Consider the following 15939-nt stretch of genomic DNA (forward strand, 5'->3'; position numbering starts at 1 on the left):
CGTGTGAGGAGAGACAGGTGATACACACCCCCTATGAGGAGGACAGGTGATACACACCCCCTATGAGGAGGACAGGTGATGCACACCCCCTATGAGGAGGACAGGTGATGCACACCCCCTATGAGGAGGACAGGTGATACACACCCCCTATGAGGAGGACAGGTGATGCACACCCCCTATGAGGAGGACAGGTGATGCACACCCCCTATGAGGAGGACAGGTGATACACGCCCCGTGTGAGGAGGACAGGTGATGCACACCCCCTATGAGGAGGACAGGTGATACACACCCCCTATGAGGAGGACAGGTGATACACACCCCCTATGAGGAGGACAGGTGATACACGCCCCCTATGAGGAGGACAGGTGATACACGCCCCCCATGAGGAGGACAGGTGATACACACACCCTATGAGGAGGACAGGTGATGCACACCCCCTATGAGGAGGACAGGTGATGCACACCCCCTATGAGGAGGACAGGTGATACACACCCCCTGTGAGGAGAGACAGGTGATACACACACCCTATGAGGAGGACAGGTGATGCACACCCCATATGAGGAGGACAGGTGTAGGTGAGACCCCCCTATGAGGAGGACAGGTGATGCACACCCCATATGAGGAGGACAGGTGATACACACCCCCTATGAGGAGGACAGGTGATACACACCCCCTATGAGGAGGACAGGTGATACACGCCCCCCATGAGGAGGACAGGTGATACACACCCCCTATGAGGAGGACAGTTGATACACACCCCCTATGAGGAGGACAGGTGATGCACACCCCCTGTGAGGAGGACAGGTGATACACCCCCCCTATGAGGAGGACAGGTGATACACACCCCCTATGAGGAGGACAGGTGATACACACACCCTATGAGGAGGACAGGTGATACACACCCCCTATGAGGAGGACAGGTGATACACGCCCCGTGTGAGGAGGACAGGTGATGCACACCCCCTATGAGGAGGACAGGTGATACACACACCCTATGAGGAGGACAGGTGATACACACCCCCTATGAGGAGGACAGGTGATGCACACCCCCTATGAGGAGGACAGGTGATACACACCCCCTATGAGGAGGACAGGTGATACACACCCCCTGTGAGGAGAGACAGGTGATACACGCCCCCTATGAGGAGGACAGATGATACACATCCCCTGTGAGGAGAGACAGGTGATACACGCCCCCTATGAGGAGGACAGGTGATACACACCCGCTGTGAGGAGGACAGATGATACACGCCCCCTATGAGGAGGACAGGTGATACACACCCCCTGTGAGGAGGACAGGTGACACACACCACCTGTGAGGAGGACAGGTGATACACACCCCCTATGAGGAGGACAGGTGATACACGCCCCCTATGAGGAGGACAGGTGATACACATCCCCTATGAGGAGGGCAGGTGATGCACACCCCCTATGAGGAGGACAGGTGATGCACACCCCCTATGAGGAGGACAGGTGATACACACCCCCTATGAGGAGGACAGGTGATACACGCCCCGTGTGAGGAGAGACAGGTGATACACACCCCCTATGAGGAGGACAGGTGATACACACCCCCTATGAGGAGGACAGGTGATGCACACCCCCTATGAGGAGGACAGGTGATGCACACCCCCTATGAGGAGGACAGGTGATACACACCCCCTATGAGGAGGACAGGTGATGCACACCCCCTATGAGGAGGACAGGTGATGCACACCCCCTATGAGGAGGACAGGTGATACACGCCCCGTGTGAGGAGGACAGGTGATGCACACCCCCTATGAGGAGGACAGGTGATACACACCCCCTATGAGGAGGACAGGTGATACACACCCCCTATGAGGAGGACAGGTGATACACGCCCCCTATGAGGAGGACAGGTGATACACGCCCCCCATGAGGAGGACAGGTGATACACACACCCTATGAGGAGGACAGGTGATGCACACCCCCTATGAGGAGGACAGGTGATGCACACCCCCTATGAGGAGGACAGGTGATACACACCCCCTGTGAGGAGAGACAGGTGATACACACACCCTATGAGGAGGACAGGTGATGCACACCCCATATGAGGAGGACAGGTGTAGGTGAGACCCCCCCTATGAGGAGGACAGGTGATGCACACCCCATATGAGGAGGACAGGTGATACACACCCCCTATGAGGAGGACAGGTGATACACACCCCCTATGAGGAGGACAGGTGATATACGCCACCCATGAGGAGGACAGGTGATACACACCCCCTATGAGGAGGACAGTTGATACACCCCCCCTATGAGGAGGACAGGTGATGCACACACCCTGTGAGGAGGACAGGTGATACACCCCCCCTATGAGGAGGACAGGTGATACACACCCCCTATGAGGAGGACAGGTGATACACACACCCTATGAGGAAGACAGGTGATACACACCCCCTATGAGGAGGACAGGTGATACACGCCCCGTGTGAGGAGGACAGGTGATGCACACCCCCTATGAGGAGGACAGGTGATACACACACCCTATGAGGAGGACAGGTGATACACACCCCCTATGAGGAGGACAGGTGATGCACACCCCCTATGAGGAGGACAGGTGATACACACCCCCTATGAGGAGGACAGGTGATACACCCCCCCTATGAGGAGGACAGGTGATACACGCCCCCTATGAGGAGAGACAGGTGATACACACCCCATATGAGGAGGACAGGTGATGCACACCCCCTGTGAGGAGAGACAGGTGATACACCCCCTATGAGGAGGACAGGTGACACACACCCCCTGTGAGGAGGACAGGTGATACACACCCCCTATGAGGAGGACAGGTGACACACACCCCCTGTGAGGAGAGACAGGTGATACACACCCCCTATGAGGAGGACAGGTGATACACACCCCCTATGAGGAGGACAGGTGACACACACCCCCTGTGAGGAGAGACAGGTGATACACACCCCCTATGAGGAGGACAGGTGACACACACCCCCTATGAGGAGGACAGGTGATACACGCCCCGTGTGAGGAGAGACAGGTGATACAGACCCGCTATGAGGAGGACAGGTGATGCACACCCCCTATGAGGAGGACAGGTGTAGCACACCCCCTATGAGGAGAGACAGGTGATACACACCCCCTATGAGGAGGACAGGTGACACACACCCCCTGTGAGGAGGACAGGTGATACACACCCCCTATGAGGAGGACAGGTGATACACGCCCCGTGTGAGGAGAGACAGGTGATACAGACCCGCTATGAGGAGGACAGGTGATGCACACCCCCTATGAGTAGGACAGGTGATACACGCCCCGTGTGAGGAGGACAGGTGATACACGCCCCCTATGAGGAGGACAGGTGATGCACACCCCCTATGAGGAGGACAGGTGATACACACACCCTATGAGGACAGGTGATACACACCCCCTATGAGGAGGACAGGCGACACACACCCCCTGTGAGGAGGACAGGTGATACACACCCCCTGTGAGGAGGACAGGTGATACACACCCCCTATGAGGAGGACAGGTGATACACACCCCCTATGAGGAGGACAGGTGATACACGCCCCGTGTGAGGAGGACAGGTGATGCACACCCCCTATGAGGACAGGTGATACACGCCCCCTATGAGGAGGACAGGTGATGCACACCCCCTATGAGGAGGACAGGTGATACACACCCCCTGTGAGGAGGACAGGTGATACACGCCCCTTGTGAGGAGGACAATTGATGCACACCCCCTATCAGGAGGACAGGTGATACACACCCCCTATGAGGAGGACAGGTGATACACACCCCCTATGAGGAGGACAGGTGATACACGCCCCCCATGAGGAGGACAGGTGATACACACCCCCTATGAGGAGGACAGGTGATACACCCCCCCCCCATGAGGAGGACAGGTGATACACACCCCCTGTGAGGAGGACAGGTGATACACGCCCCCTGTGAGGAGAGACAGGTGATACTCACCCCCTGTGAGGAGGACAGGTGATACACCCCCCCTGTGAGGAGGACAGTTGATACACACCCCCTATGAGGAGGACAGGTGATACACACCCGCTGTGAGGAGGACAGGCGATACACACCCCCTGTGAGGAGGACAGGTGATACACCCCCCCCCCCCCCCCATGAGGAGGACAGGTGATACACACCCGCTGTGAGGAGGACAGGTGATACACGCCCCCTATGAGGAGGACAGGTGATACACACCCTCTGTGAGGAGGACAGGTGATACACCCCCCCTGTGAGGAGGACAGGTGATACACGCCCCCTATGAGGAGGACAGGTGATACACGCCCCCTATGAGGAGGACAGGTGATACACCCCCCCTGTGAGGAGGACAGATGATACACGCCCCCTATGAGGAGGACAGGTGATACACACCCCCTGTGAGGACAGGTGATACACACCCCCTGTGAGGAGGACAGGTGATACACGCCCCCTATGAGGAGGACAGGTGATACACCCCCCCTGTGAGGAGGACAGGTGATACACACCCTCTATGAGGAGGACAGGTGATACACACCCCATATGAGGAGGACAGGTGATACACACCCCCTGTGAGGAGGACAGGTGATACACACCCGCTGTGAGGAGGACAGGTGATACACACACCCTGTGAGGAGGACAGGTGATACACGCCCCCTATGAGGAGGACAGGTGATACACACCCCCTGTGAGGACAGGTGATACACACCCCCTGTGAGGAGGACAGGTGATACACACCCCCTGTGAGGACAGTTGATACACGCCCCCTATGAGGAGGACAGGTGATACACACCCCCTGTGAGGAGGACAGATGATACACACCCCCTATGAGGAGGACAGGTGATACACACCCCCTATGAGGAGGACAGGTGATACACACACCCTATGAGGAGGACAGGTGATACACACCCCCTATGAGGAGGACAGATGATACACACCCCCTGTGAGGAGGACAGGTGATACACACCCCCTATGAGGAGGACAGGTGATACACACCCCCTATGAGGAGGACAGGTGATACACCCCCCCTATGAGGAGGACAGGTGATGCACACCCCCTATGAGGAGGACAGGTGATGCACACCCCCTATGAGGAGGACAGGTGATACACACCCCCTATGAGGAGGACAGGTGATGCACCCCCCCATGAGGAGGACAGGTGATACACACCCCCTATGAGGAGGACAGGTGATACACGCCCCCCCCATGAGGAGGACAGGTGATACACTCCCCCTATGAGGAGGACAGGTGATGCACCCCCCCTATGAGGAGGACAGGTGATGCACACCCCCTATGAGGAGGACAGGTGATACACACCCCCTATGAGGAGGACAGGTGATACACACCCCCTGTGAGGAGGACAGGTGATGCAAACCCCCTATGAGGAGGACAGGTGATACACACCCGCTGTGAGGAGGACAGGTGATACACACCCCCTGTGAGGAGGACAGGTGATACACACCCCCTGTGAGGAGGACAGGTGATACACACCCCCTATGAGGAGGACAGGTGATGCACACCCCCTATGAGGAAGACAGGTGATGCACACCCCCTATGAGGAGGACAGGTGATGCACACCCGCTGTGAGGAGGACAGATGATACACGCCCCCTATGAGGAGGACAGGTGATACACGCCTCCCCCTTGAGGAGGACAGGTGATACACACCCCCTATGAGGAGGACAGGTGATACACACCCCCTATGAGGAGGACAGGTGATACACGCCCCCTATGAGGAGGACAGGTGATACACACCCCCTATGAGGAGGACAGGTGATACACACCCCCTGAGAGGAGGACAGGTGATGCAAACCCCCTATGAGGAGGACAGGTGATACACACCCGCTGTGAGGAGGACAGGTGATACACACCCCCTGTGAGGAGGACAGGTGATACACACCCCCTGTGAGGAGGACAGGTGATACACACCCCCTATGAGGAGGACAGGTGATACACACCCGCTGTGAGGAGGACAGGTGATACACCCCCCTTGTGAGGAGGACAGGTGATACACCCCCCCCCCCATGAGGAGGACAGGTGATACACTCCCCCTATGAGGAGGACAGGTGATGCACCCCCCCTATGAGGAGGACAGGTGATGCACACCCCCTATGAGGAGGACAGGTGATGCACACCCCCTATGAGGAGGACAGGTGATGCACACCCCCTATGAGGAAGACAGGTGATGCACACCCCCTATGAGGAGGACAGGTGATACACACCCGCTGTGAGGAGGACAGGTGATACACACCCCCTGTGAGGAGGACAGGTGATACACGCCCCCTATGAGGAGGACAGGTGATACACGCCCCCTATGAGGAGGACAGGTGATACACCCCCCCTGTGAGGAGGACAGATGATACACGCCCCCTATGAGGAGGACAGGTGATACACACCCCCTGTGAGGACAGGTGATACACACCCCCTGTGAGGAGGACAGGTGATACACGCCCCCTATGAGGAGGACAGGTGATACACACCCCCTGTGAGGAGGACAGGTGATACACACCCTCTATGAGGAGGACAGGTGATACACACCCCATATGAGGAGGACAGGTGATACACACCCCCTGTGAGGAGGACAGGTGATACACACCCGCTGTGAGGAGGACAGGTGATACACACACCCTGTGAGGAGGACAGGTGATACACGCCCCCTATGAGGAGGACAGGTGATACACACCCCCTGTGAGGACAGGTGATACACACCCCCTGTGAGGAGGACAGGTGATACACACCCCCTGTGAGGACAGTTGATACACGCCCCCTATGAGGAGGACAGGTGATACACACCCCCTGTGAGGAGGACAGATGATACACACCCCCTATGAGGAGGACAGGTGATACACACCCCCTATGAGGAGGACAGGTGATACACACACCCTATGAGGAGGACAGGTGATACACACCCCCTATGAGGAGGACAGATGATACACACCCCCTGTGAGGAGGACAGGTGATACACACCCCCTATGAGGAGGACAGGTGATACACACCCCCTATGAGGAGGACAGGTGATACACCCCCCCTATGAGGAGGACAGGTGATGCACACCCCTTATGAGGAGGACAGGTGATGCACACCCCCTATGAGGAGGACAGGTGATACACACCCCCTATGAGGAGGACAGGTGATGCACCCCCCCATGAGGAGGACAGGTGATACACACCCCCTATGAGGAGGACAGGTGATACACGCCCCCCCCCATGAGGAGGACAGGTGATACACTCCCCCTATGAGGAGGACAGGTGATGCACCCCCCCTATGAGGAGGACAGGTTGATGCACACCCCCTATGAGGAGGACAGGTGATACACACCCCCTATGAGGAGGACAGGTGATACACACCCCCTGTGAGGAGGACAGGTGATGCAAACCCCCTATGAGGAGGACAGGTGATACACACCCGCTGTGAGGAGGACAGGTGATACACACCCCCTGTGAGGAGGACAGGTGATACACACCCCCTGTGAGGAGGACAGGTGATACACACCCCCTATGAGGAGGACAGGTGATGCACACCCCCTATGAGGAAGACAGGTGATGCACACCCCCTATGAGGAGGACAGGTGATGCACACCCGCTGTGAGGAGGACAGATGATACACGCCCCCTATGAGGAGGACAGGTGATACACGCCCCCCCCTTGAGGAGGACAGGTGATACACACCCCCTATGAGGAGGACAGGTGATACACCCCCCCTATGAGGAGGACAGGTGATACACGCCCCCTATGAGGAGGACAGGTGATACACACCCCCTATGAGGAGGACAGGTGATACACACCCCCTGTGAGGAGGACAGGTGATGCAAACCCCCTATGAGGAGGACAGGTGATACACACCCGCTGTGAGGAGGACAGGTGATACACACCCCCTGTGAGGAGGACAGGTGATACACACCCCCTGTGAGGAGGACAGGTGATACACACCCCCTATGAGGAGGACAGGTGATACACACCCGCTGTGAGGAGGACAGGTGATACACCCCCCCTGTGAGGAGGACAGGTGATACACCCCCCCCCCCATGAGGAGGACAGGTGATACACTCCCCCTATGAGGAGGACAGGTGATGCACCCCCCCTATGAGGAGGACAGGTGATGCACACCCCCTATGAGGAGGACAGGTGATGCACACCCCCTATGAGGAAGACAGGTGAAGCACACCCCCTATGAGGAGGACAGGTGATGCACACCCGCTGTGAGGAGGACAGATGATACACGCCCCCTATGAGGAGGACAGGTGATACACCCCCCCCCTTGAGGAGGACAGGTGATACACACCCCCTATGAGGAGGACAGGTGATACACACCCCCTATGAGGAGGACAGGTGATACACGCCCCCTATGAGGAGGACAGGTGATACACACCCCCTATGAGGAGGACAGGTGATACACACCCCCTGTGAGGAGGACAGGTGATGCAAACCCCCTATGAGGAGGACAGGTGATACACACCCGCTGTGAGGAGGACAGGTGATACACACCCCCTGTGAGGAGGACAGGTGATACACACCCCCTGTGAGGAGGACAGGTGATACACACCCCCTATGAGGAGGACAGGTGATACACACCCGCTGTGAGGAGGACAGGTGATACACCCCCCCTGTGAGGAGGACAGGTGATACACGCCCCCCCCCCCATGAGGAGGACAGGTGATACACACCCGCTGTGAGGAGGACAGGTGATACACGCCCCCTATGAGGAGGACAGGTGATACACACCCGCTGTGAGGAGGACAGGTGATACACACCCCCTGTGAGGAGGACAGGTGATCCACGCCCCCTATGAGGAGGACAGGTGATACACACCCGCTGTGAGGAGGACAGGTGATACACGCCCCCTATGAGGAGGACAGGTGATACACACCCGCTGTGAGGAGGACAGGTGATACACACCCCCTATGAGGAGGACAGGTGATACACACCCCCTGTGAGGAGGACAGGTGATACACACCCCCTATGAGGAGGACAGGTGATACACACCCCCTATGAGGAGGACAGGTGATACACACACCCTGTGAGGAGGACAGGTGATACACACCCCCTGTGAGGACAGGTGATACACACCCCCTGTGAGGAGGACAGGTGATACACACCCCCTGTGAGGACAGGTGATACACGCCCCCTATGAGGAGGACAGGTAATACACACCCCCTGTGAGGAGGACAGGTGATACACACCCCCTATGAGGAGGACAGGTGATGCACACCCCCTGTGAGGAGGACAGGTGATACACACCCCCTATGAGGAGGACAGGTGATACACACCCCCTATGAGGAGGACAGGTGATACACACCCCCTATGAGGAGGACAGATGATACACACCCCCTGTGAGGAGGACAGGTGATACACACCCCCTAAGAGGAGGACAGGTGATACACACCCCCTATGAGGAGGACAGGTGATACACCCCCCCTATGAGGAGGACAGGTGATGCACACCCCCTATGAGGAGGACAGGTGATGCACACCCCCTATGAGGAGGACAGGTGATGCACACCCGCTGTGAGGAGGACAGATGATACACGCCCCCTATGAGGAGGACAGGTGATACACGCCCCCCCCATGAGGAGGACAGGTGATACACACCCCCTATGAGGTGGACAGGTGATACACACCCCCTATGAGGAGGACAGGTGATACACGCCCCCTATGAGGAGGACAGGTGATACACACCCCATATGAGGAGGACAGGTGATACACACCCCCTATGAGGAGGACAGGTGATACACACCCCCTATGAGGAGGACAGGTGATACACACCCCCTGTGAGGAGGACAGGTGATACACACACCCTGTGAGGAGGACAGGTGATACACGCCCCGTGTGAGGAGGACAGGTGATGCACACCCCCTATGAGGAGGACAGGTGATACACACCCCCTATGAGGAGGACAGGTGATACACACCCCCTATGAGGAGGACAGGTGATACACACCCCCTATGAGGAGGACAGGTGATACACCCCCCCTATGAGGAGGACAGGTGATACACGCCCCCCCCATGAGGAGAACAGGTGATACACACCACCTATGAGGAGGACAGGTGATACACACCCCCTATGAGGAGGACAGGTGATACACACCCCCTGTGAGGAGGACAGGTGATACACACCCCCTGTGAGGAGGACAGGTGATACACGCCCCGTGTGAGGAGGACAGGTGATGCACACCCCCTATGAGGAGGACAGGTGATACACACCCCCTATGAGGAGGACAGGTGATACACACCCCCTATGAGGAGGACAGGTGATACACCCCCCCTATGAGGAGGACAGGTGATACACCCCCCCTATGAGGAGGACAGGTGATACACGCCCCCCCCATGAGGAGGACAGGTGATACACACCCGCTGTGAGGAGGACAGGTGATACACACCCCCTGTGAGGAGAGACAGGTGATACACACCCACTATGAGGAGAGACAGGTGATACACACCCCATATGAGGAGGACAGGTGATGCACGCGCCGTGTGAGGAGGACAGGTGTTACACACCCCCTATGAGGAGGACAGGTGATACACACCCCCTGTGAGGAGGACAGGTGATACACACCCCCTATGAGGAGGACAGGTGATGCACGCGCCGTGTGAGGAGGACAGGTGTTACACACCCCCTATGAGGAGGACAGGTGATACACACCCCCTGTGAGGAGGACAGGTGATACACACCCCCTATGAGGAGGACAGGTGATACACACCCCATATGAGGAGGACAGGTGATACACACACCCTGTGAGGAGGACAGGTGATACACACCCCCTGTGAGGACAGGTGATACACACCCCCTGTGAGGAGGACAGGTGATACACAACCCCTGTGAGGACAGGTGATACACGCCCCCTATGAGGAGGACAGGTAATACACACCCCCTGTGAGGAGGACAGGTGATACACACCCCCTATGAGGAGGACAGGTGATGCACACCCCCTGTGAGGAGGACAGGTGATACACACCCCCTATGAGGAGGACAGGTGATACACACCCCCTATGAGGAGGACAGGTGATACACACCCCCTATGAGGAGGACAGATGATACACACCCCCTGTGAGGAGGACAGGTGATACACACCCCCTAAGAGGAGGACAGGTGATACACACCCCCTATGAGGAGGACAGGTGATACACCCCCCCTATGAGGAGGACAGGTGATGCACACCCCCTATGAGGAGGACAGGTGATGCACACCCCCTATGAGGAGGACAGGTGATGCACACCCGCTGTGAGGAGGACAGATGATACACGCCCCCTATGAGGAGGACAGGTGATACACGCCCCCCCCATGAGGAGGACAGGTGATACACACCCCCTATGAGGTGGACAGGTGATACACACCCCCTATGAGGAGGACAGGTGATACACGCCCCCTATGAGGAGGACAGGTGATACACACCCCATATGAGGAGGACAGGTGATACACACCCCCTATGAGGAGGACAGGTGATACACACCCCCTATGAGGAGGACAGGTGATACACACCCCCTGTGAGGAGGACAGGTGATACACACCCCCTGTGAGGAGGACAGGTGATACACACCCCGTGTGAGGAGGACAGGTGATGCACACCCCCTATGAGGAGGACAGGTGATACACACCCCCTATGAGGAGGACAGGTGATACACACCCCCTATGAGGAGGACAGGTGATACACACCCCCTATGAGGAGGACAGGTGATACACCCCCCCTATGAGGAGGACAGGTGATACACGCCCCCCCCATGAGGAGGACAGGTGATACACACCCCCTATGAGGAGGACAGGTGATACACACCCCCTATGAGGAGGACAGGTGATACACACCCCCTGTGAGGAGGACAGGTGATACACACCCCCTGTGAGGAGGACAGGTGATACACGCCCCGTGTGAGGAGGACAGGTGATGCACACCCCCTATGAGGAGGACAGGTGATACACACCCCCTATGAGGAGGACAGGTGATACACACCCCCTATGAGGAGGACAGGTGATACACACCCCCTATGAGGAGGACAGGTGATACACCCCCCCTATGAGGAGGACAGGTGATACACGCCCCCCCCATGAGGAGGACAGGTGATACACACCCGCTGTGAGGAGGACAGGTGATACACACCCCCTGTGAGGAGAGACAGGTGATACACACCCACTATGAGGAGAGACAGGTGATACACACCCCATATGAGGAGGACAGGTGATGCACGCGCCGTGTGAGGAGGACAGGTGATGCACGCGCCGTGTGAGGAGGACAGGTGATGCACACCCCATATGAGGAGGACAGGTGATACACACCCCCTATGAGGAGGACAGGTGATACACACCCCCTATGAGGACAGGTGTAGGTGACACCCCCTGTGAGGAGGACAGGTGATACACACCCCCTGTGAGGAGGACAGGTGATGCACACCCCCTGTGAGGAGAGACAGGTGATACACCCCCCCCTGTGAGGAGAGACAGGTGATACACACCCCCTGTGAGGAGAGACAGGTGATACACACCCCCTGTGAGGAGGATAGGTGATACACACCCGCTATGAGGAGGACAGGTGATACACGCCCCGTGTGAGGAGGACAGGTGATGCACACCCCCTATGAGGAGGACAGGTGATACACACCCCCTATGAGGAGGACAGGTGATACACACCCCCTATGAGGAGGACAGGTGATACACACCCCCTATGAGGAGGACAGGTGATACACCCCCCCTATGAGGAGGACAGGTGATACACGCCCCCCCCATGAGGAGGACAGGTGATACACACCCCCTATGAGGAGGACAGGTGATACACACCCCCTATGAGGAGGACAGGTGATACACACCCCCTGTGAGGAGGACAGGTGATACACACCCCCTGTGAGGAGGACAGGTGATACACGCCCCGTGTGAGGAGGACAGGTGATGCACACCCCCTATGAGGAGGACAGGTGATACACACCCCCTATGAGGAGGACAGGTGATACACACCCCCTATGAGGAGGACAGGTGATACACACCCCCTATGAGGAGGACAGGTGATACACCCCCCTATGAGGAGGACAGGTGATACACGCCCCCCCCATGAGGAGGACAGGTGATACACACCCGCTGTGAGGAGGACAGGTGATACACACCCACTATGAGGAGAGACAGGTGATACACACCCACTATGAGGAGAGACAGGTGATACACACCCCATATGAGGAGGACAGGTGATACACACCCCCTATGAGGACAGGTGTAGGTGACACCCCCTGTGAGGAGGACAGGTGATACACCCCCCCTGTGAGGAGAGACAGGTGATACACCCCCCCCTGTGAGGAGAGACAGGTGATACACGCCCCGTGTGAGGAGAGACAGGTGATACACACCCCCTGTGAGGAGAGACAGGTGATACACACCCCCTGTGAGGAGGACAGGTGATACACACCCCCTGTGAGGAGGACAGGTGATACACGCCCCCTATGAGGAGGACAGGTGATACACACACCCTATGAGGACAGGTGATACACACCCCCTATGAGGAGGACAGGCGACACACACCCCCTGTGAGGAGGACAGGTGATACACACCCCCTGTGAGGAGGACAGGTGTAGGTGATACACCCCCCCCCCCCCATGAGGAGGACAGGTGATACACACCCCCTGTGAGGAGGACAGGTGATACACACCCCCTGTGAGGAGGACAGGTGATACACACCCCCTGTGAGGAGGACAGGTGATACACACCCCCTGTGAGGAGGACAGGTGATACACACCCCATGTGAGGAGGACAGGTGATACACACCCCCTGTGAGGAGGACAGGTGATACACCCCCCTATGAGGAGAGACAGGTGATACACACCCCCTGTGAGGAGGACAGGTGATACACACCCCCTGTGAGGAGGACAGGTGATACACACCCGCTGTGAGGAGGACAGGTGATACACACCCCCTGTGAGGAGAGACAGGTGATACACGCCCCCTATGAGGAGTACAGGTGATACACGCCCCCTATGAGGAGTACAGGTGATACACACCCCCTATGAGGAGTACAGGTGATACACGCCCCCTATGAGGAGTACAGGTGATACACACCCCCTGTGAGGAGGACAGGTGATACACACCCGCTGTGAGGAGGACAGGTGATACACACCCCCTGTGAGGAGGACAGGTGATACACGCCCCGTGTGAGGAGGACAGGTGATGCACACCCCCTATGAGGAGGACAGGTGATACACACCCCCTATGAGGAGGACAGGTGATACACACCCCCTATGAGGAGGACAGGTGATACACACCCCCTATGAGGAGGACAGGTGATACACCCCCCTATGAGGAGGACAGGTGATACACGCCCCCCCCATGAGGAGGACAGGTGATACACACCCGCTGTGAGGAGGACAGGTGATACACACCCACTATGAGGAGAGACAGGTGATACACACCCACTATGAGGAGAGACAGGTGATACACACCCCATATGAGGAGGACAGGTGATACACACCCCCTATGAGGACAGGTGTAGGTGACACCCCCTGTGAGGAGGACAGGTGATACACCCCCCCTGTGAGGAGAGACAGGTGATACACCCCCCCCTGTGAGGAGAGACAGGTGATACACGCCCCGTGTGAGGAGAGACAGGTGATACACACCCCCTGTGAGGAGAGACAGGTGATACACACCCCCTGTGAGGAGGACAGGTGATACACACCCCCTGTGAGGAGGACAGGTGATACACGCCCCCTATGAGGAGGACAGGTGATACACACACCCTATGAGGACAGGTGATACACACCCCCTATGAGGAGGACAGGCGACACACACCCCCTGTGAGGAGGACAGGTGATACACACCCCCTGTGAGGAGGACAGGTGTAGGTGATACACCCCCCCCCCCCCATGAGGAGGACAGGTGATACACACCCCCTGTGAGGAGGACAGGTGATACACACCCCCTGTGAGGAGGACAGGTGATACACACCCCCTGTGAGGAGGACAGGTGATACACACCCCCTGTGAGGAGGACAGGTGATACACACCCCATGTGAGGAGGACAGGTGATACACACCCCCTGTGAGGAGGACAGGTGATACACCCCCCTATGAGGAGAGACAGGTGATACACACCCCCTGTGAGGAGGACAGGTGATACACACCCCCTGTGAGGAGGACAGGTGATACACACCCGCTGTGAGGAGGACAGGTGATACACACCCCCTGTGAGGAGAGACAGGTGATACACGCCCCCTATGAGGAGTACAGGTGATACACGCCCCCTATGAGGAGTACAGGTGATACACACCCCCTATGAGGAGTACAGGTGATACACGCCCCCTATGAGGAGTACAGGTGATACACACCCCCTGTGAGGAGGACAGGTGATACACACCCGCTGTGAGGAGGACAGGTGATACACACCCGCTGTGAGGAGGACAGGTGATACACGCCCCCTATGAGGAGGACAGGTGATACACACCCCCTATGAGGAGGACAGGTGATACACACCCCCTGTGAGGAGGACAGGTGATACACACCCCCTGTGAGGAGGACAGGTGATACACGCCCCCTATGAGGAGGACAGGTGATACACGCCCCCTATGAGGAGGACAGGTGATACACACCCCCTGTGAGGAGGACAGGTGATACACACCCCCTGTGAGGAGGACAGGTGATACACACCCCCCTATGAGGAGGACAGGTGATACACACCCGCTGTGAGGAGGACAGGTGATACACCCCCCCTGTGAGGAGGACAGGTGATACACACCCCCTGTGAGGAGGACAGGTGATACACACCCCCTGTGAGGAGAGACAGGTGATACACACCCCCTGTGAGGAGGACAGGTGATACACACCCCCTGTGAGGAGAGACAGGTACCAGCTCACAGGGCAAAGTGTGAGGAGGAAGCTGTGGTCTGGTCGTTGACTGTACAAACACCGCCTGTTCCTCCACATATGGGCAGCTGCTGCTGTAATCAGTATACCTGCGGGAATCTCTGCAATTACCCTCCGGCTGCAGGGAAGAGAGCAGTACATTTA

The 15939-nt window shown here is 57.5% G+C and overlaps 1 protein-coding gene across 1 annotated transcript in view; it reads left to right on the forward strand.

Annotated features, from left to right (window-relative positions):
- The first annotated feature begins 15791 nt into the window (after window positions 1–15791).
- Window positions 15792–15939, forward strand: part of LOC134966874 (tyrosine-protein kinase STYK1-like) — a 49495-nt gene continuing 49347 nt past the window's right edge. The window contains exon 1 of the mRNA XM_063943913.1: window positions 15792–15939. This exon is cut by the window's right edge and continues 54 nt beyond it. The gene's annotated coding sequence lies outside the window, so the exon portion shown is untranslated.

Source organism: Pseudophryne corroboree, chromosome 10 (assembly GCF_028390025.1).
Source record: "Pseudophryne corroboree isolate aPseCor3 chromosome 10, aPseCor3.hap2, whole genome shotgun sequence".
In the NCBI taxonomy this organism is placed as follows: Eukaryota; Metazoa; Chordata; class Amphibia; order Anura; family Myobatrachidae; genus Pseudophryne; species Pseudophryne corroboree.